The 20927-nt window shown below is 53.1% G+C and overlaps 1 protein-coding gene across 1 annotated transcript in view; it reads right to left on the reverse strand.

The window, feature by feature from the left end:
• fut7 (fucosyltransferase 7) overlaps nt 1–20188 on the reverse strand; it is a 70888-nt gene extending 50700 nt beyond the window's left edge. The window contains exon 1 of the mRNA XM_038782529.1: nt 20119–20188. The gene's annotated coding sequence lies outside the window, so the exon portion shown is untranslated. The remainder of the gene's footprint in view (nt 1–20118) is intronic.
• Nucleotides 20189–20927: the final 739 nt, after the last annotated feature.

The raw sequence follows: 20927 nt of genomic DNA on the forward strand, positions 1-20927 counted from the left end.
AGATGTCACAGGTGGCAACATGTCCCCCTGTGCTGCCTGCTGCCCATGAGACGTGCCAGTGTCAGATGGGGGGATTCGGAAGTGCTGAGATATTCCCGCACCTCCACTGTGGGAGGCACTGGCATGGGATCCACCTCCTCTTCCGCCGAGGTGCTCGCCGGGCCCTGGGATAGTGTGGAGATGTGGGCTTAGGTAGGGTGCTCTTTAAGGGGCCAGTGTAGATTCGATGTGCCAAATGGCTTCCTTCTGCACTGTAAATTCAATGATAACTATGATCTATGACAACCCTCCCTCAGGGTCGAGGGTGACTTGCTTCTGTTCTGCTTTGATGGGTTCAGGGATGGCTGATAAGTCCAATGACTGACTCTGTCACATGTAGGGCAGGTAGCGATTGAAGGGTTGGGTCTTTTAACTCGGCACTTTGTTCTCGTGCCCACTTCTCCGTTCTCGGTCTGCTGCAATGTTCCAGTGAAGCCGGGCGCAAGGCTGGTGGAGCACCATCTCATCTTCCGGTTGGGCAGGTTGCAGCCCTCCGTTCTCAACGTTGAGTTTGGCAGCTTTAGATTGCGAACTATCTCCTCCACCTTCAACCACTTTTTGAAAATGTCCCACACAAGGCAGCACGGTAGCATGGTGGTTAGCATAAATGCTTCACAGCTCCAGGGTCCCAGGTTCAGTTCCCGGCTGGGTCACTGTCTGTGCGGAGTCTGCACGTCCTCCCCGTGTGTGCGTGGGTTTCCTCCGGGTGCTCCGGTTTCCTCCCACAGTCCAAAGATGTGCGGGTTAGGTGGATTGGCCATGCTAAATTGCCCGTAGTGTCCTAAAAGTAAGGTTAAGGGGCGGGGGATTGTTGGGTTACGGGTATAGGGTGGATAAGTGGGTTTGAGTAGGGTGATCATTGCTCGGCACAACATCGAGGGCCGAAGGGCCTGTTCTATGCTGTACTGTTCTATGTTCTATGTATTGTTTCAATGCAAACCTACCCACCCCCCCCCCCCCTCTGCCACCGCCACGCCCAACCAGGCCATCTGTATTTTGTTCTAAAAGTTGCTACTTTTTGTTGCAATTTCTAATGGCTCTCACACCTTCTCCCTCTCTCCAGTTCAGACGAAGAGCCAAAAGAATCTGCTTTCTCTCCTTACAGATGCTGCCAGACCTGCTGGGTTTTCCCAGCATCCTCTGTTCTTGTTTCGGATTCCAGCATCCGCAGTGTTTTGGGTTGTTTGACCTCTTCATTTCCGGTGTCCTCCTGCGAGTCTCCTCCCGTGACTGAGTCGTGAGGAGTGCGATTGCTCCAGACATGTGAACGACCACGTCCCGGCCACGCAGAGCTGGGGTTTGGGATATGGGTGCCTCAACGCTGGGCACGTTGTCTGTGGGAGAGGGCACTGTAGTCTAATTTCTCCGCCAGCAGGAACACATCACAGAGAGAAAGCAAAGAGTGGATCGCCACCCAGGTTTCTGTGAACGGGTGTTTTTTTTGCAATGCAGCCATTGGAAAGTGCGCATGAAATGACTCATCATCCACTTACCCTGACACTTAGCCAAACAAAATAGGAACAGCAATAGGCCATTGAGCTCCTTGAACAAGTTCCACAATTCAATGAGATCACGGCTCATCAGAAATCCCCCACTGTTCAATGTACTAACATGCTGATACCACGGGGCAGTGTTCTACTGTTGCCAACACTAAAATGTAAGCATTTGTGGATAAATTAAACAATTTGAGCCTTGATGGGGAGGTAAATGCAGTAACTATGCAAACTGGTGGAATCATAGGATATTGCAGCAGAGAAAGAGGTCACTCGGCCCATTATTAATATGCTAGCTCTTTCCAAAAGCAATCTAATTAGTGCCACTCCCCTACTTCTTCCCCAGCAGGCTGAATTTTCTATTTCTTTTTGAGCGTATCTCAAATTTCCTTTTGAAAGTTCTGATTGAATCCATTACCTTTCCGACGCTGCATCCCAGGTCATTGCAACCTGAGAATCAAAACATTTCTCTTCTGCTCACTCCTATTCAAACTCAATTTGCTTCCCGCACCTAGCGCTTTCCATAGCTAACAATCCGCGGAACAGGTCTGTCGCCAGGGAGGCTTATAGCTTGAGGAGGAGCCACGCCACGTCAAACATGGTTGACAAGGAGTCTCTCCTGCCCTTACCACCAGCCATCAGCTGTGTGATGATCGGAATACCTTGCCCCTTTAAGAGGCTTGGAACCCTGGGGGACTCCGCCTCTGGCTACGCCCCCTGGGAAACAGTACTTAAGATGAGACTCCATTTTGCGAGCACACTTCTCATGGAGGCTGCCATTGTCCACTGCTTATTAAAGCCTTTGATTACTGACCTAACTTTCGTGTCGTAATTGAGAGTGCCTCAAGCTGGTTTGGAAGGGTTTGCAAGTTGACATACTCAACCTGTTTGGCCACGGTATGGACTCGCTTTCATTGACTATCAAATCCTGGGGTGGGACTCGAACCCGGAGCTTCTGGATGAGATGGAAGGGATGCAACCCAATATTTAAATCTGTTATCGACCCTCCTGCAAATGGAAACCATTTCTCTCCTTATTTACATTACATTGCCTCTTCTCAATATACCTCTCAGCATGCGGCACTGCACACAGCTCTCTATTAAAATTAAACTGCCATGGACTTCCGGTTGCGGCTATGCGGAGCTAAACCGCACGTTCGGCAGCTCCTGCCAGGAACGGACTTTTGGGCTCTTTTAAGGGCCCCCAGCGGTACTTGCTCGACGGTTCCTGACATGGGAAGGTGTCTGCAGCGGATCCCCAGTAGTCTATGGTCTTGACCAGGAGCGGGGCCAGCATAATAGCGGTGGCAGCGCCTAAGAAAAAGCAGGGGAAGAGAATCAAGATGGCGGCCGGCGGAGGCCTCGAGGAATGGAGGCAGTGGGCGCAGGTGCAGCAGGAGACTCTCCAGCGCTGTTTTCAGGAGCTCAAAGTGGAGCTGCTGGACTCGCTGAAGGTGAATACGGACAAGCTGCTGGCGATGCAGACAGCCCAGGGGGTGGAGATCCGGGAGCTCCGACAACAAGCCACCGAAAGAGAGGATGAGGCCGCGGCCCTCACGGTAAAGGTTGAGATGCACAAGAAGTGGCAGGAGCGGTTCGAGGAGATGGAGAACCGGTCGAGGCGGAAATATTTGCGGATCCTGGGCCAAACGGAGGGGCTGGAAGGGTCAGACCTGGGGCCTATGTGGTCGTTTTGTTGAACTCGCTGATGGGAGCTGGGTCCTTCCAGGGGCCCCTGGAGTTGGAGGGGGCCCACAGAATACTGGCCAGGAGGCCCAAACCGAATGAGCCGCCACGGGCGGTGCTGGTGCGGTTCCACCGGTTCGCTGACTGGGAGTGCGTGCTTAGGTGGGCCAAGAAGGAGCGGAGCAGCAAGTGGGAGAACACTGTAGTGCGGATCTACCAGGACTGGAGTGCGGAGGTGACCAAGCGGAGGGCCGGTTACAACCGGACGAAGACAGTGCTCCACAGAAAGGGTGTGAAGTTTGGCATGTTACAGCCGGCACGTCTGTGGGTCACATTCAAGGACCGGCACTTTTATTTTGAGTCCCCGGAGGAGACGTGGGCCTTTGTGCGGGCCGAGAAGTTGGACTCTGACTGAGGGTCGGGGGTTTGTAAAGAACTGTGTTAACGTTTGGTGGGAAGGGTCTCTGTTTTATGCTGTTTCATGCTGTTTTAAGCTGGTTGTGTGTTGTTTCTAGGGTGGGTGGGGTGCTGTCTTTTTTTCCGGGGGCGAGGTCGGGCAGAGGGAAAGCGCGGGCTTTTCTTCTGCTTCCCGCGCTGAGGGTGGATGGGGGCGGGGTCGGAGCTGAGAAGCGCGGGCTTTTTTCCCGCGCAAGAGCGGGAGGGGGAGCAGGAGGGTCTGCTGATGGGTCTGGGGGAGGAGGAGTAGCCCCACGTTGGGAGGGGCCGGAGGTGTGGCAGGAGCTGCCGGGGTCAGCAGAAGTTAGCTGGCTCACGGGAGTGCTATGGCGGGTGTAACGCGGCTGGGAGGGGTCCTAGCCTGGGGGGGGAGGGTACCGGGTTGCTGCTGAAATGGGCAGGAAGGAGCTGGAGTCTGCAGGGGGGGCCGGGGTGGGGGTTTGCCGCTGTGGGGAACGGGTTGAGCGAGGGGCGCTGGCCTGGGGCGGGCAGGGGACGGGTTATGGCTAGTCGGCAGGGGAGGGGGGCAGGGAGCCATCTGATCCGGCTGATAACTTGGAATGTGAGGGGGCTGAATGGGCCGGTCAAACGGACCCTGGTGTTTACGGACCTGAAGGGGCTGAAGGTGGACGTGGCTATGCACCAGGAGACGCACCTGAAGATGGCGGACCAGGTTAGACTGAGGAAGTGCTGGGTAGGCCAGGTGTTTCATTTGGGGCTGGTTGCAAAAAATCGGGGGGGTGGCGATTCTGGTGGGAAAAAGGGAGTCGTTTGAGGCGTCAAAGGTGGTGGCTGACAGTGGAGGGAGGTATGTGATGGTGAGCGGCAAGTTGAAAGGGGAGCGGGTGGTGCTGGTGAAAGTCTATGCCCCAAACTGGGACGATGCGGGTTTTATGCGGCGCATGTTGGGCCGCATTCGGGATCTAGTGACGGGGGGCTTGATATTGGGGGGGGACTTTAACACAGTGCTGGATCCCCCATTGGATCGATCCATGTCCAGGACGGGCAGGAAGTCTGCCGCGGCTAAGGTGTTGAGGGAGTTTATGGACCAGATGAGAGGGGTGGATCCATGGAGGTTCGCGAGGCTGAGGGCCAGAGTGTATTCATTTTTTCCCCACGTGCATAAAGCCTACTCCCGGATCAATTTTTTTGTCCTGAGCAGGGGGCTGATTTCGAGGGTGGAGGATGCCGAGTATTCGGCCATAGTCATTTCAGACCACGCCTCGCACTGGGTAGACCTTGGGCTGGGGGAGGAGAGGGACCAGCGCCCGCTCTGGCGCCTGGAGGTGGGACTGCTGGCGGATGAGAAGGTGGGCGGGCGGGTTCGGGGGTGTATCAAGAGGTACTTAGAGGCCAATGATAATGGGGAGGTCCGGGTGGGGACGGTTTGGGAGGCATTGAAGGCGGTGGTTAGAGGGGAGTTGATTTCCATCCGAGCCCTTAGGGAGAGGGGAGAGCAAAGAGAGAGGGAGAGGTTGGTGGGGGAGGTGGTGAGGGTGGACAGGAGATACGCGGAGGCTCCGGAGGAGGGACTGTTGAGGGAGCGACGTAACCTTCAGGCCAGGTTCGACTTGCTGACCACCGGAAAGGCGGAAGCTCAGTGGAGGAAGGCACAGGGAGCGGTGTACGAATATGGGGAGAAGGCGAGTAGGATGCTGGTGCATCAGCTCCGTAAGCGAGACGCGGCTCGGGAGATTGGTGGAGTGACGGATAGGGGAGGCAATGTGGTGCGAAGGGGGGTAGACATTAATGGGGTCTTCAGGGACTTTTATGGGGAATTGTACCGGTCCGAGCCCCAGGTGGAGGCGCGGGGGAATGGGGCGCTTTTTGGACAGGCTGAGATTTCCGAAGGTGGAGGAGGGACAGGTGGAGGGGGGGGGGGGGGGGGGGGGGAGGCGCCGATTGAGCTGGAGGAGCTGATCAAAGGGATAGGTAGCATGCAGTCGGGGAAGGCACCGGGGCTGGATGGGTTTCCGGTCGAATTTTACAAAATGTATGCAGATGTGCTGGGCCCCCTGTTGGTTAGGACCTTTAACGAGGCAAGGGAGGGGGGGCTTTGCCCCGACTATGTCACGAGCGCTGATTTCCTTGATCCTTAAACGGGGCAAGGACCCCCTGCAGTGTGGATCATATAGGCTGATCTCGTTGTTAAATGTGGATGCCAAGCTGTTGGCGAAGATCTTGGCCACAATGGTAGAGGACTGTGTGCCGGGGGTCATTCATGAGGACCAGACGGAGTTTGTGAAGGGAAGGCAGCTGAACACCAATATACCTAGGCTTCTGAATGATATAATGATGCCGGCGGTAGAAGGGGAGGCGGAGATAGTGGTGGCATTAGACGCGGAGAAGGCCCTGTCCCCCTTGCTATTTGCGTTGGCAGTTGAGCCCCTGGCCATGGCGTTGAGGGAGTCAAGGAATTGGAGGGGTCTGGTGCAGGGTGGGGAGGAGCACCGAGTGTCATTATACGCAGATGACTTGATGCTGTATGTGGCGGACCCAGCGGGGGGAATGCCCGAATGATGACGATTCTTAGGGAATTTGGGGGATTTTCTGGGTACAAGCCCAACCTGGGTAAGAGTGAGCTGTTCGTCGTTCGCCGGGGGATCAAGAGGAGGGGATTGGTAGGCTCCGACTGAAAAGGGCGGGGAGGAGCTTTCGGTACCTAGGAGTCCAGGTGGCTGGGAGCAGGGGGGGCCCTGCACAAGCTCAACCTCACAAGGTTGGTGGAGCAAATGGTGGAGGAGTTTAAAAGATGGGACATGTTGCCGCTGTTGCTGGCGGGCAGGGTCCAGTCCGTCAAGATGACGGTGCTCCCGAGGTTTTTGTTCCTGTTCCAGTGCCTCCCCATCCTTATCCCGAAGGCCTTTTTTAGGAGGGTCAATAGGAGTATTACGGGATTTGTATGGGCGCATGGGACTCCGAGGGTGAGAAGGGTGTTTTTGGAGCGGGGCAGGGATAGGGGGGGGGGGGGGCTGGCGTTGCCCAACCTCTGTAGGTACTATTGGGCTGCCAACGCAGCGATGGTGCGTAAGTGCGTAATGGACGGGGCAAGGGCAGCATGGAAGAGGATCGAGATGGCGTCCTGCATGGACACGAGCCTGGAGGCGCTGGTAACGGCGTCGTTGATGCTCCCTCCAACGAGGTATACGACGAGCCCAGTGGTGGCGGCTACCCTCAAAATTTGGGGGCAATGGAGACGGCATAGGGGGGAGGTGGGGGGCTCGATGGAGTCCCCGATACGGGGGAACCACCGGTTTGTTCCAGGGAGCATCGATGGTGGGTTTCTTGGCTGGCATAGGGTAGGTATTAGGAGGTTGAGGAACCGGTTTGTGGATGGGAGATTTGCGAGTTTGGGGGAGTTAGAGGGGAAGTTTGGGCTCCCCCGGGGAACATGTTTAGGGACATGCAGGTTAAGGCGTTTGCCAGGTGGCAGGTAGAGGGGTTCCCTCTGCTGCCCCTACGTGGGGTACGGGACAGGGTGCTCTCGGGGGTGTGGGTTGGAGGGGGGGAGGATTTCGGACGTGTACCACGTCATGCTGGAGGTGGATGAGGCTTCGGTGGGGGAGCTGAAGGGTAAATGGGAAGAAGAGCTGGGTGAGGAGATTGAGGAGGGGACGTGGGCGGATGCCCTGGAGAGAGTGAATTCCTCCTCTTCCTGTGCGAGGCTTAGCCTCATACAGTTCAAGGTGCTGCACAGGGCCCACATGACCGGGACGAGGATGAGTAGTTTTTTCGGGGGTGAAGACAGGTGTGCTAGGTGCTCGGGGAGCCCAGCGAACCATGACATATATTCTGGGCATGCCCAGCTCTGGGGGAATTTTGGAAGGGGGTAGCAAGGACGGTGTCGAGGGTGGTAGGATCCAGGGTCAAACCAGGTTGGGGACTCGCAATTTGTGGGGTTGCAGTGGAGCCGGGAGTGCAGGGGGCGAAAGAGGCCGGTGTTCTGGCCTTTGCGTCCCTAGTAGCCCGTCGGAGGATTCTTCTTCAGTGGAAGGATGCGAGGCCCCCAAGCGTGGAGGCCTGGATCAACGATATGGCGGGGTTCATCAAATTGGAGAGGGTGAAATTTGCCCTGAGGGGATCAGTACAGGGGTTCTTTAGGCGGTGGCAGCCTTTCCTGGACTTCCTGGCGGAACGGTAGGAAAATAGGCCGGCAGCAGCAGCAACCCGGGGGGGGGGGAGGGGGGGAGAGGAAGGGGGGGGAGTTTGTTGCGGGGGAAGGGAGAAATGTGTATATGTGTTTATTGAATATGCCGGGTGCTTATCTATTTCTTATTTTTGTAGTTACTGGGGGGGGGGGGGGGGAGGGGGGGGGGTTGGATTTGGGGGTTATTGTGTTATTTCTTTTTGTTGTTGTTAATACGGTTTTATTTTATGTTTTTGATATGTTTTTGAAAAAAAATTAAACTGCCATACATCAGCCCATTTCACCATTCCTGACTACATCCTGGAATATCACCCTCACCGCTTAATATATTTCCAGGTTTTCTGTCATCGAATCATAAAGGTTACAGTTTATGGTACAGAAGGAGGCCATTCGGCCCATCGATTCTGTCAGCTTGCTGGAGATCAATCTGGTCAGTCCCAATCCTCTCCCCATAGCCCCTGCCAATTGATTTCTCTCGAGTACCTAATCAATTTATTTTTGGAATAATTCACCATCTCTTCCACCATACTTGGAGTCAGGGAGCCCCAGGTTATAACCAATCACTGCCTAGAAAGGTCTTCCCCACATCTCCCTTGCATCTCTTGCTCTAAACCTGAAATCTGAGCCCCCTATATTCCTTACGTCAACTAATGTAAAAAGGCCTGTGTTACAGTTATATAGAGCACAGAAGTGATGGTGCCAGCTTTGAACCTTGAAACAAAGTACTGTACACAGCCCTGTCTGCATCAATGGGGATGAGGTGGAGATGGTTAACAGCTTCAAATTCCTCAGGGTACACATCACCACAAATCTGTCCTGGTCTATCGACGTTGATGCTACCACCAAGAAAGCACAACAGTGCCTATACTTCCTCAGGAAACAAAGGAAATTCAGCATGTCCACATTGACTCTGACCAACTTTTACAGATGCACTATAGAGAGCATCCTATCGGGCTGCATCACAGCCTGGTATGGCAACTGCTTGGCCCAAGACTGCAAAAAACTTCAGAGAGTCGTAAACACCGCCCAGTCCATCACATGAACCTGCCTCCCATCCATTGACTCTATCTACATCTCCCGCTCCTGGGGAAAGCGGGCAGCACAATAAAAGACCCCTCCCACCTGGCTTGCTCACTCTTCCAACTTCTTCCATCGGCAGGCGATACAAAAGTCTACAACACACACGAAAGGATTCAAAACCAGCTTCTTCTCCACTGTTACCAGACTCCTAAATGACCCTCTTATGGACTGGTCTGATTAATATTACATTCCTCTATGCTTCACCCGATGCCGGTGTCTATGTACCTTGTGTTGCCCTATTATGTATATTCTTTTTATTTTATTTTCTTCCCATGTACTAAATGATCTGTTTGAGCTGCTTGCAGAAAAATACTTTTCACTGTCCCTCGGTACACGTGACAATAAACAAATCCAAATCCAAATCCAGAGAACCCACCAATGCCTATTATCATCCAATCCGCCGGAAACAGCTATTTATTATGGGTAGAATTTTTCATTTCCCGGGTTGGGTGCGCACCTGACCCGGAATTCTGTTAAATAGCGTGTGGTGATGTCAGGCGCGCATCCTGGCAACATCGTGCACCTGCGTTTTATTAGCTAGGTGGGCACAGGCACAGATTGGGCACGTGCCCGGGGATAATTAGACGGGTGATTAAGGGGGTTAAAACCGCAATTGCCCATAATTTAACACTGCCAGTGTGATATTAAGCTTGTCACACAGACAACATGGGCGGGCGACCAAAGTGGAATTGATCTTTTTTATTTTAAGAGCAGGGTAAAAGGGCCCCTGCTAACGACAATGGTTGAGGAGTTAGGCATTTGTGGGGTTGGGGTTTGGTGGTGTTCTGTAGTATGTTTTGTGTGTCGGCTTCATTAGAGTGTCGAGCTCTCAACAAAGTTTCTGTTGGCTGATATCTGGGGTTTGGGTCTCTCTGTGACTCTTTGAGCCCGGGTAAGCCCTATTAGCTGAGCAGGTGATGGGATATGTGTACTCTGCAGAGAGCACCTCGCAGGAGAGGGAACGAAGATTCATCCATAGAACAGAATCCCTTCAGTGCAGAAGGAGGCAATTCAGTCCATCAGGTCTGCACTGACCCTCCGAAAGAGCGCATCGCCCAAACCCACAGCGCATTGATCATGGCCAATCCACCTAACCGGCACATCTGGGAGGAAACCGGAGCACCCGGAGGAAACCCACGCAGTCACGGGGAGAATGCGCAAACGCCTCAAAGACAGTCACCCAAGGTCAGAATCGAACCTGGGTCTCTGGCACTCAGTGCTAACCACTGTGCCACCTTGCTGCCCACAGGCGGCAAGGTGCTCGCAGGCCTTTCCCTCGGGCAGAAGTCTATGCACAGGATGGTCAGGGCCATCAGGCAGGGCAAGAAGACTACCCCTAGAGAAGATGCCCCTATCTAGCTGCCAGGGTGTATAGGCAACGGTCCAAATACCTTGTCATGACTGAGGTCCAGGGCTGTAGGAGGATCTGGCTATGAAGGGAAGGAGTCACGAGAATTTGCCAGATGACAGGACTTGAAATAGCCTCCAATTGCGTGGGGTGGGGCACCCAATGCACGTGGCTCTTAAAGTCACAGTGGCACTGAACCTTTATGCCTCCGGATCATTTCAGGGCTCTGTGGGCGATCCCTGTGGAATATCACAGTCAGCTGCACACAGCTGGTAACGGACACATGGTTCAGATGTATGAGCAGATTCACCCACTTCCGGACAGACCTGGTCAGCAAAGCTAATTGGGCGAGAGGTTTCACAGCCATTGCTGGCTTTCCCTGCATACAGGGAGCAATCGATTATACCCACAAGACCATCAAGGCACTAGCTGGCCAGCCAGGAATCTTTGTGAACACAAAGGGCTTGCACTCGATGAACGTGCAGATTGCGTGTGACCACAGGACCCAGATCCTACCGATGTGCACTAGGTACCCGGGCAGCTCCCAGGCTTCTGCGTCACCCGTAGGTCTCCAGTCTCATTGCTGCTCCAGGCTGTCCAGATAGGTGGTCGATTGGCAACAAAGGTTGTCCACTGAAAAGATGGCTGATGATACCTTTCAGGCACCCAAGGCCTAACGCAGAGGAGAGATACAACCATTGCCGTATTTCCAGGAGGGGCGTGGTAGAAAGGACAATCGGCCTTCTGAAGATAAGGTTCAGGTGCCTCGACCGATCCGGGGTGCTCTGCAGTGCCCGCTCGAGAGAGTGTTGCCCATTGTGGCACTCTGCTGCACTCTTCACAATCTCGCTCTCTTAGCCCATCCCTCCTCGCTGTCACCAGGGCCGGCCCAAGGTACCGGCAACTCGGGCAGTCGCCCGGGGCGCCATGTGCTAGGGGGCGCCAGAGACTCGGGTCCCGCGCATGCGCAGTTGGGCCGGTGCCAACCAGCGCATGCGCGGTGGCTGCCCTCCCCCAGGGCGGCCCCTCCGTCCCCCCCCCTCTTTCCGCCACCCCCCCTCCGTCCGCCACCCCCCCTCCGTCCTCTGTCCCCCCTCCGTCCGCCCCCCCCTCGCCCCTCGGCCCCGCCCCCCCTCGGCCCCGGCCCCGCCCCTGCCCCCCCTCGCCCCCGCCCCCCCTCGGCCCCCCCCTCGGCCCCGCCCCCGCCCCCCCCCCCCTCGCCCCCCCCCCCAAGGGCGCCGAAGTTCAGCTTGCCCGGGGCGCCAGCAACCCTAGGGCCGGCGTTGGCTGTCACTGCCTCATTCTGGGCTCGGAGGCAGTCACCTGGGAAACGGAGAACTTGCTGGCTGTCCAAGCTCTCCTTCCATCTGGTGTGACCTCCTGCTGTTGCCGTAGTTCTCATGGGTATTCTTCTGCAGCCTGTGGAGGCCGCGTTTGAAGTTCATGGTGGGCCGCCATCGGAGAGGGTACCCACCCCGTGCCTGTTGCCGCCGAACCCAATTCGGCTGCAATCCATGCTTGCTTCCCCTTAAGTGGGAGCCAGCGTAATATCGCATTTTCAAATTAGGTGTGGGCGTCAACGGGACTTGCAGCCGCTTCCACATCCGCCCGCCGAGCGTGCCCGCCAAGGGCGAAATTCGACCATGCTGATCATTGTTCTCTATCCTTACTTCTTTTCGTGCAAGGTGACACTGACCATCCTAGTCCATGAGCCTCAATTTTGTTAACCAACCTTTTTGGTAATACTTTGTCAAGTCCTTCCTTAAAATCCATACCGACAATATCCATTGCTTTTCCTTCCATCAACCTCCTCTGTTATTTCATCAAAAATTCCAAATTAGTCAGTCAAATCCATGCTGGCTCTTCATAATTGAACATCTCTAAATGCCTGTTGATTTTTCCCCCCCCAGTCATTGTTTCTGAGGTCTTACCCATCACTGAGGTTACGCTGATATGTCTGCAGTTACCTGGAATGTCCTTACACTCATTGGATGTTAGTCATCCAAACCAGGTGAATTGTTCACTCTCAACATTGCCTGCCTTTCCTGTACATCCGGCATTTCAATTTTCATCCCATCAATTCCCTCAATCACCCCAAGTTCAACTGAAATGTTGACAGCATCCTCTTCCTTAATAAACAACAATACAAAGTACTCATCAAGTACACTTCTATCTTTGTCCTTCACCTCTAAGCATAGAGCTGCAGTGATATGCATAAGCAAATGAATATGTAAATATGTTTAGCCTCCGACCACTAGGTGTCAGGCAAGTAGCAGCAGGTGACACTGTAACGTGGGGGAGTCTGAAGGAGAATTTGCTGTGGCTAGTTGTGTTTGTGTTAGTTCCAGTTTGTTAGCATTCGTTTCCAACTCATAGATTGTTACACAATAATAAATTTGACTAGTCTTGAATTAGGGGCAGAAACCTCCAACCCCCCCCCCCCCCCCCGGGCCGGAGAATCGGCGAGGGGCGGTGTGAATCCCGCCCCTGCCGGCTGCCGAATTCTCCGGCGCCGGTTTTCAAGCGGGGGCGGGGATAACCCCACGCCAGTCGGGGACCATTGGTAACGGCCCCTCCCCCGGCAATTCTCCAGGCTCCGATCGGCCGAGCGGCCGCCCGTTTTAGGCCAGTCCCACCGTAGTGAAATGGACATGGTCCATCCAGGCGGGACCTGGCTTGGAGGACGGCTTGCGGAGTCCTCGGGAGGGCGTGGGGGGATCGGGCCTCGGGGGGGCCCCCATGGTGGCCTGGCCCGTGATCGGGGCCCACCGATCTGCGGGCGGGCCTGTGCCGAGGGGCCACTCTTTCCCTCCGTGCCAGCCTCTGTAGGGCTCCACCATGGCCGGCGTAGAGAAAAACCCCCCTGCGCATGCGCAGGAAACACGGCAGCGGTTCTGCACATGCGGCAACTCACGCCGGCCCACGGCGGCCCTTCGGCGCCAGTTGGCATGGCGCCGGCGCCGGCCTAGCCCCCGGAATTGCGGAGGATTCCGCAACTTCTGGGCGGCCCGACGCCAGAGTGGTTCGCACCGTTCTTGGTGCCGGTGTCAGGCCGTCCCGCCAATTGCGGGAGAATTCCGGCCAAGGTGTTCTTTCGTACACCGACTTAGTATTCGTCTCTGTACAAGAACATAACAACAGCAATCTACTTTTCAGTAAGAAGCTCCACATCTTGGCCGGGATTCTCCGACCCTGCCCCGGTGGGGGAGGCGCGAATCCCGTCCTGCTGCCACCCGACATCCCCGACGCCGGCTTCCCTATTCTCTGTTTTGTTATGCTTTTGACGGAGTATAAACTGCTTCCTTGATGTGCATTCTGGCAAAGGAAGGTTCAGACTTGGAGATAGCTTTAACACATTTATTAAACCATTAACAATTCTCCTACTTGGATTCGACTCTCCTGTTAATCCTGCGATAGCTACTCAGACTGACGAACCAGTCTGCTACAATCCAGGTGGTGGGTGTGATGTGTTTCAAATCAACCCTGTGTACTCACTGAGAGTCTCCACTGGAAAGAGGAAGATCATGTGTGCTGTGTCCTTTTATATGGGTTGGTGGTAATGCCCTCCTGTGGTAGTGTCACCTCTGTGTGTATCTTAACTGCCCATTGGTCGTGTCCTATCTTACTGACCTATTGGTTGAATGTCTGTGTGTCATGTCTCTGGTGCTCCCTCTAGTGCCCATCTAGTCTACGTGTATTTAACCCCTTGTGTATTTACAGTGATGCATATCACCACATTCTCCAGCGCCATTTTTGGGGGCTGGCAGGATTCCCACCACACCGGTCGGTGGCCGTTGACAGCAGCCCCCCAGGCAATTCTCCGGGCCCCGATGGGCTGTGTGGCCGACAAGTTTTGCCCAGTCCCGCCGGTGTGATTTACTCATCTCAGCGCGCGTGCGGAAATACACCGGCCATTCTACGCATGCGTGGAAATATGGCAGCTGCTCCGCGCATGCGCTGACTTGCGCCAGCCCTTCGGCGCCGGCAAAATGGGTGGCAACCACTCCGGCATCAATCTCGCCCCCTAGAAAGATGTAAATTCCTCACTTTTGGGGGCCATTGACGCCAGAGTGGTTGGCGCCGGTTTTCACGCTGGTGTGGTGACATAGCTCCATTATTGGGTAATCCGCCCCTTCTCTTACCAACTCTTTACTATCTGTACGCAGGTAGAAGATTTTTGGATTCTTATTTATGTTAATTGACATTCTGTGTTCATACTCCCTCTTTGACAGTCTTCCTTTCCTCATCCCTTCCCCTTTCAATTTATTATATTTGGCCTGACTCTCGCTTGAAGAATCCACCTGACACCTGACAAGAATTGACCTGACTAGGGCGGTGAGGTGGCACAGTGGTTAGCACTGCTGCCTCACAGCACCAGGGACTGGGGAACAATTCTGGCCTTGGTGACGACCTGTGTGGAGTTTTCTCATTCTCCCTGTGTCCCCCGTGTGCTCCTGTTTCCTCCCACAGTCCAAAGAAGTACACATTAGGTAGATTGGTCATGCCAAATTGGCCTTTAGTGTCCAAAGATGCGCAGGCTGGATGGGGTTATGGGGAATAGGGCGGGGCGTGGGCTTCCGTAGGATGCGCTTTCGGTGCAGACTCGATGGGCCGAATGGCCTCCTACTGCAATGTAGCAATTCTGTATTTCGACATATTCTCAATTTTCCTCATCACCCAATGGGCTCTGGCTTTCTTTCTCCCTGTCTTTCCCCTTTGTTAGACTATACCTAGCCTTTACCTGAAACATCTCCTCCTTAAAGATCATCCATTGTTCTGTTACAGATTTTCCTTTCAGTCTTTGGCTTCATTTAACCCTGACTCGATCCCCCCTCACTCCACTGAGTTTTGCTCTTTTCCAATTATACTTTTGTATCCTCGCTGCTCCAATCCGCTGGGCTTCAAATCAGCTCACCAACCCATGGTAGGCATTTTGTCAAACACCTCTGAGTGTCTTTGTATAAGATATCAGCCACATCACCCATGTCAGCCCTCTCCATTATTTATTCAACAGCAACACCAAGCCGGGTTCACAGAGCACCCATAACACGGCTAATCTAAGTCTAATCTGAGACATTTCAGGTATCGGAACAGGGGATCGAAACACCGGTTAAAGGAGGCAGGCTTTCAAAAGTACCTTAAAGGAACAGAGAAAAGTGGAGAGGTGGGAAGGTTCAGGGATAGAGGGAATTCCAGACTTTAGGGCTTAAGAGCCGAAGGTACAATTGTCAGAGGCGGAGTCTTGAAAATCAGGGATGCAGAAAAGACCAGAATTGAAGGAGTTCAAATATCTCAAAGGATAGTCGCGCTGGAGGAGATTACTGACACAGATCGAGGTGAAGCGACAGAGGGGTTTAAAATCAAAGACGAGAATTAAAAAGTTGAGTCGTTGCCAGACCAGGAGAGCAGTGTACGGTCTGCCTCCACAAACAAGGCCCATTGATGTGTGCAAGGGCTATAGGGAAAAGGCAGGGAATGACACTTGTTGGACAGCTCGTAGAGACACGATGGGCTAAATGGCCTCCTTCAACACCACAACAATTCTGTGATGATCCTGCAATTAGTTCTTGGCCAATATTTATCCTTTAACCACCAGCTGAATTCAGTTTGTTAACATTATTGCTTTCCTGTGTTGAAACTGGTTTATCCATTGCAGCTGTGATTACACCTCAAAACCACTTCACCAGCTGTTAAACATATCGGGAAGTCTTGTGGTTATGAAAGATGCTATATGTGGTGATATGCATCACTGTAAATACACAAGGGGTTAATGTAAATACACATAGACTAGATGGACACTAGAGGGAGCAGCAGAGACATGACACACAGACAGTCAACCAATAGGTCAGTGCGATAGGACACGACCAATGGGCATTCACGACACACACAGAGGTGACACAACCACAGGAGGGCATTACACCAACCCATATAAAAGGACACAGCACACACGATCTTCCTCTTTCCAGTGGAGACTCTCAGTGAGTACACAGGGTTGATTTGAAACACATCACACCCACCACCTGGATTGTAGCAGACTGGTTCGTCAGTCTGAGTAGCTATCGCAGGATTAACAGGAGAGTCGAATCCAAGTAGGAGAATTGTTAATGGTTTAATAAATGTGTTAAAGCTATCTCCAAGTCTGAACCTTCCTTTGTCAGAGTGCACATCAAGGAAGCAGCTTATGCCGCGTCAAGAGCAGAACAAAACACTATATAAACATAGGTTCTTGGTTTTACAGTTGTTGCAATTTCCTTTTTTAAAATTTCATGTTGTCATTAAAGTACGGTACATATAATTTCGTCATCATTTTCAAGATCCGGAAAATAAATTTATGTGCAATAAAGACAAGAATGACCTCAAGCTTCCGATTCCAAATGACACAACTTACTGTGGCTCCCAACTTGGTATTATCTGGAAACCTCAATATTCAGATCTCTATTCCTTCAGCCCAAGTCAATGGAGATAGGGGGCTGGACCCCGTAATCGCATTCGACGAACGGCCGGTGAATCCTAGTTTCCGACCAAATTGGAAGTGGCGCCGATTTCACGATGCTGCACCCCCTCCAAAGGACATTGCCTGAGGCCTGTCTCTCCGATGCTCCACCACCGCCCGGCTGACTTCCCGATGGCGTGGGTCTCTCACTGTCTCATCCATTGGGAACTCAGAGTGGCGGCTGCGGACTCAGTCCAGTGCCGCCACAGTCGGGGGAGGGATGATCCGCGGGCAGGGGGGGGGGGTCATTTTTGGGGGCTGGGGGCACTGGGGTGGTCCGTGGTGCGCGAGCCGGCCAAAGGGGGGGGGTACTATTTTGCGGGCCAGGTCCGCCGGCTGCAGGCCATCGCCGTGCGCATGTGCGGCCACAGACCCGCCAATTCTCCGGCGCGTATCGGCAGCTGGAGCCGAATGCTCTATGCTGTCGTCCTGCTAGCCCCCAGCAAAACTGGGAATCGGTGGCCGTTTTGTGCCAGTTAATGCCACCGTTCCCACGCTGGCATGGGGACATAGACCCAGAATCGGAGAATCCAGCCCAGGGGGGTCTTGTGGATCAATGGGTACGGTGTCCCCGCCTCCGAGACAGAAGCTCTGGGTTCAAGTCCTACTCCAAGGGCGGAATTCTCCAGCCCTTCCTGCCGGTGGCATCTTCCAGGTCTCCCAAAGCAGCCCCCCCCCCCCCCCCCCCCCCCCCATCTGCTGGTCCCTGACGACAGCACTGGCGAGGAATCTAAATCGGCATTGACTTCAGCGGGGCCGGAAAATCCGGCTGGTGGTCGATGGCAAGCTACCTCTGCCGTGGGAAAGACCGCCACCTGGGTGGGGGGTGCTGGAGAATTCAGGGGGCGGGGCTGGAGGATCCAGGGGCGGGGCTGGAGAATTCCACCCCAGGGCTTGTTGGCCATTCATGGCGCAGTTGAAACCGGTTAATAATCAGTTTGCTAATCCTTCTCACAAAACAAACAAAGTATATTGAGTGAAAAGCTGAGTTCCCCATGCAGCTGCCTGATTAACACCACCTGTCACATTCTCCCAGGCTACACTTCCTTTATTACTCCTCTCTGGGCAGGATTCTCCCGCCTCCCAGCTGCGTGTTTCTCAATGGCAGGAGATGGCGCCGCTGTCAGTGGGAAGTCCCATTGAAGACACCCCATGCCCGCGGGCAGGGGGTGCACTGCCAGTCTGACCAGAGAATCCTGCCGTCAGCGAACGGTCGGAAAGTTCCGGCCTCTGTTGTCTACATCCCAGCCAATTAACAACACATTCTAAGAAGTTACTTCCAATTCTGTGCCATGTGCTAAAATGGACAGAGGCCAGCTTTTTAGGCCCGATAAATTCGGACACCGAAACTTAAGAGCTGGACATTTTAAATCAAACCACAGCCAGTTCCAGAAATAGCGTGATGGGACTTGGGGGGGATTTTATGATTGGCCAAGTTAAAGTACACTGAACTGAGACGAGCTGGCAGGACATGTCTGGACCTGCCCTGTCAGTCACCCATCAGGAGATTATTGGTTCTATTCATATGGATCAACTGTTTTGGGTTAGACCATAAAACCATAAGGCATAGCAGCAGAATTAAACCATAGCCCATCGAGACTGCTCCACCATTCAATCATGGCTGATGTATTCTCATCCCCATTCCCCTGCCTTCTAGATGAAGCTAGACAGTCTGGCACCCAATTTTCCCGCCGTTACCTTATATGGTACAAGGTTACGTGCAAACAATGTACCTTGAGATGGGCCCCTGTGTGCAGCTTCCTGGTGTCCTGCCGAGTGGCCAACAATACCTCCATTGGGTTTGACCCCTGCCTCGTGACCTCACTGGCTGGGGACAAGAGAACTTTCTGGAATGACATGGAGAGGGCATGAGTATTGATTCCCAGGACCTTCCCTATTGAAGACTCCACGCAGAAGTAACAGAAAAGATTCAACGACAGATCAGAGACGGAGAAAGCAGTGTGCGAGACCCACCTTAGTGAACAAAAAGCCTGAGGAAGCGAGTCCATCGTCTCAGGTAGCAATAAGAGTCTTGGGACTGTTATTTAATTTTATCTTTTAAAATAAGTTTAGAGTACCCCAATTACTTTTTTCCAATTAAGGGGCAATTTAGCGTGGCCAACCCACCTACCCTGCACATCTTTGGGGTTGTGGAGGTGGGACAGCACGGTAGCACAATGGTTGCTTCACAGCTCCAGGGTCCCAGGTTCGATTCCCGGCTTGGGTCACTGTCTGTGCGGAGTCTGCACGTTCTCCCCGTGTCTGTGTGTGATTCCTACGGGTGCTCTATTTTCCTCCCACGGTCCAAAGAACTGCAGGTTAGGTGGAATAGCCATGCTAAATTACCCATAGTGTCTAAGGGTTACTGGGTAACGGGGATAGGGTGGAGGTGTGGGCTTAAGTAGGGTGCTCTTTCCAAGGGCCAGTGCAGACTCGATGGGCCGAATGGCCTCCTTCTGCATTATAAACTCTGTGATTCTATGACCCACGCAGACAGGGGGAAATGTGCAAACTCCACGCGGATAGTGACCCGGGGCCGGGATCGAACCCGGGTCCTCAGCACCGTGAGACAGCAGTGCTAACCACTGCGCCACTGTGCCGCCCGTCTTGGGACTGTTATTGGTGGAATAACTTAAGGGTAACTATTTTACTGTTTATTAAATAAATTTGGTTGAATCATGCACTTGCATTAGTCCTTTGTTCATCTCGCAAACACGGGTAAAACATTTGAGTAATAAACTAGTTGAAGTGTCTGAGGTTTTACAGACCACAGTGCTAATAATCCTTTGCTAATAATCTCTTGTGCAGCAGGTTTTCAAAGACTTGCTGAGAGCCATTTTAAACAAGGTCAATTAAGACTCCCCTGCCGTAAATACACCTCTGCTGCGCTGTTCTCTGTCATGTCCCTTAACACTTTATTAAAAGGTAAAGAGAGACTCACTTGTCTATCGCACTTTTACAAACTGAGGTTTCCTCGAAGTGCTTTGGATCCCATGACGCCGGGAAACACAGGATTTGCTCAAAGCAAGTTCCCACAAACAGCAACGAGAGAATGATCACATAATTTGTTTCAATGGTGATTCTTGAGGGATAAATTCGAACTAGGATACTCGGACTCCCCTGCTCTTGTTTGAAGTAATACCATGGGATCTTCAACATCCACCTGACAGGACACATGGAGCCTCGTGTTAACATTATATCTCAATGACGGAACCTCCGACAGTGCAGCACTCCAAACTTGGTCCCCTGGAGCCGGACGACGAAGCCACAAGCTTCTGATTTGGATGCTGCATTGCTCACACCAGGCCACAGCTGCCACCTATGAAACCAGTGAAGGGAGTGAAGCAAGTTAGCGCATTCTTTCGCAACAGACTTACTTCTTAGGGCGTGTTCAGTGGTTATCAGGATGATCAAGTTGAATGTTCATCAACGAAGCGATCAGAAGCTGGTCACGTACCGATGCACCGCACCCAGAGAGTAATCCTGCTTGAAAATAAAAGCAGCAGAAGTAAAGCCTTCAATGGGTCTTCACCGTCAGGCTGGAAAAAAACTCCTGAGAAAATGTCTCGGCTCATTTATCCGTCAGACAGATTGCAGCACTCAAAGCATTGAGTTGATTTCAAAGTGAAGCCAGATCCTCAGTTGATCTGATACATGGATTTTAAGTGACTACCTTTTCCAATATAAATTGGCGGGTGGGGTGAGGCTGGTGGATTTCAGAGTTTCACCGGGGAAGAGTTTCTCCTGCTATTGCCGGAGGAAATGCTTCACTTCAAACTCCTTGAGCCTGTCAAGTACAGACTGTGGAACTGCAGCATGTGATATAAACTCCCAGTGACTGGCTCCACACACCCAGCCTGCCTCATCCTTAGCCCCTGATCGGCTGAGCAACGAGTGTGCATGCAGATTCTCAGATCAGCAAGCCAAGCTGGGTGGAGGGACTCCCCAGGGCCGTTTTATAAGACTTCACGACTTGCCGGGCCAAGTAGCATCCATTTCCCGTCCAGCCTGTTACTGCAAAACAGATGGCTTTTAGAAGGGCTTCATTGTTTGGAAATGCTTCAGTTGGCAGAATGGTAAAACAAGACTTCTTTGATAAAGTGTCTTCCATAATCTGATGTCATCACAAAGTACAGCCAAGAAAGTAGAGCTGAGGTGTAGTCACTGTTGTAATGCTGGGAGACAT

Source organism: Scyliorhinus canicula, chromosome 21 (genome assembly GCF_902713615.1).
Source record: "Scyliorhinus canicula chromosome 21, sScyCan1.1, whole genome shotgun sequence".
Classification (NCBI taxonomy): Eukaryota; Metazoa; Chordata; class Chondrichthyes; order Carcharhiniformes; family Scyliorhinidae; genus Scyliorhinus; species Scyliorhinus canicula.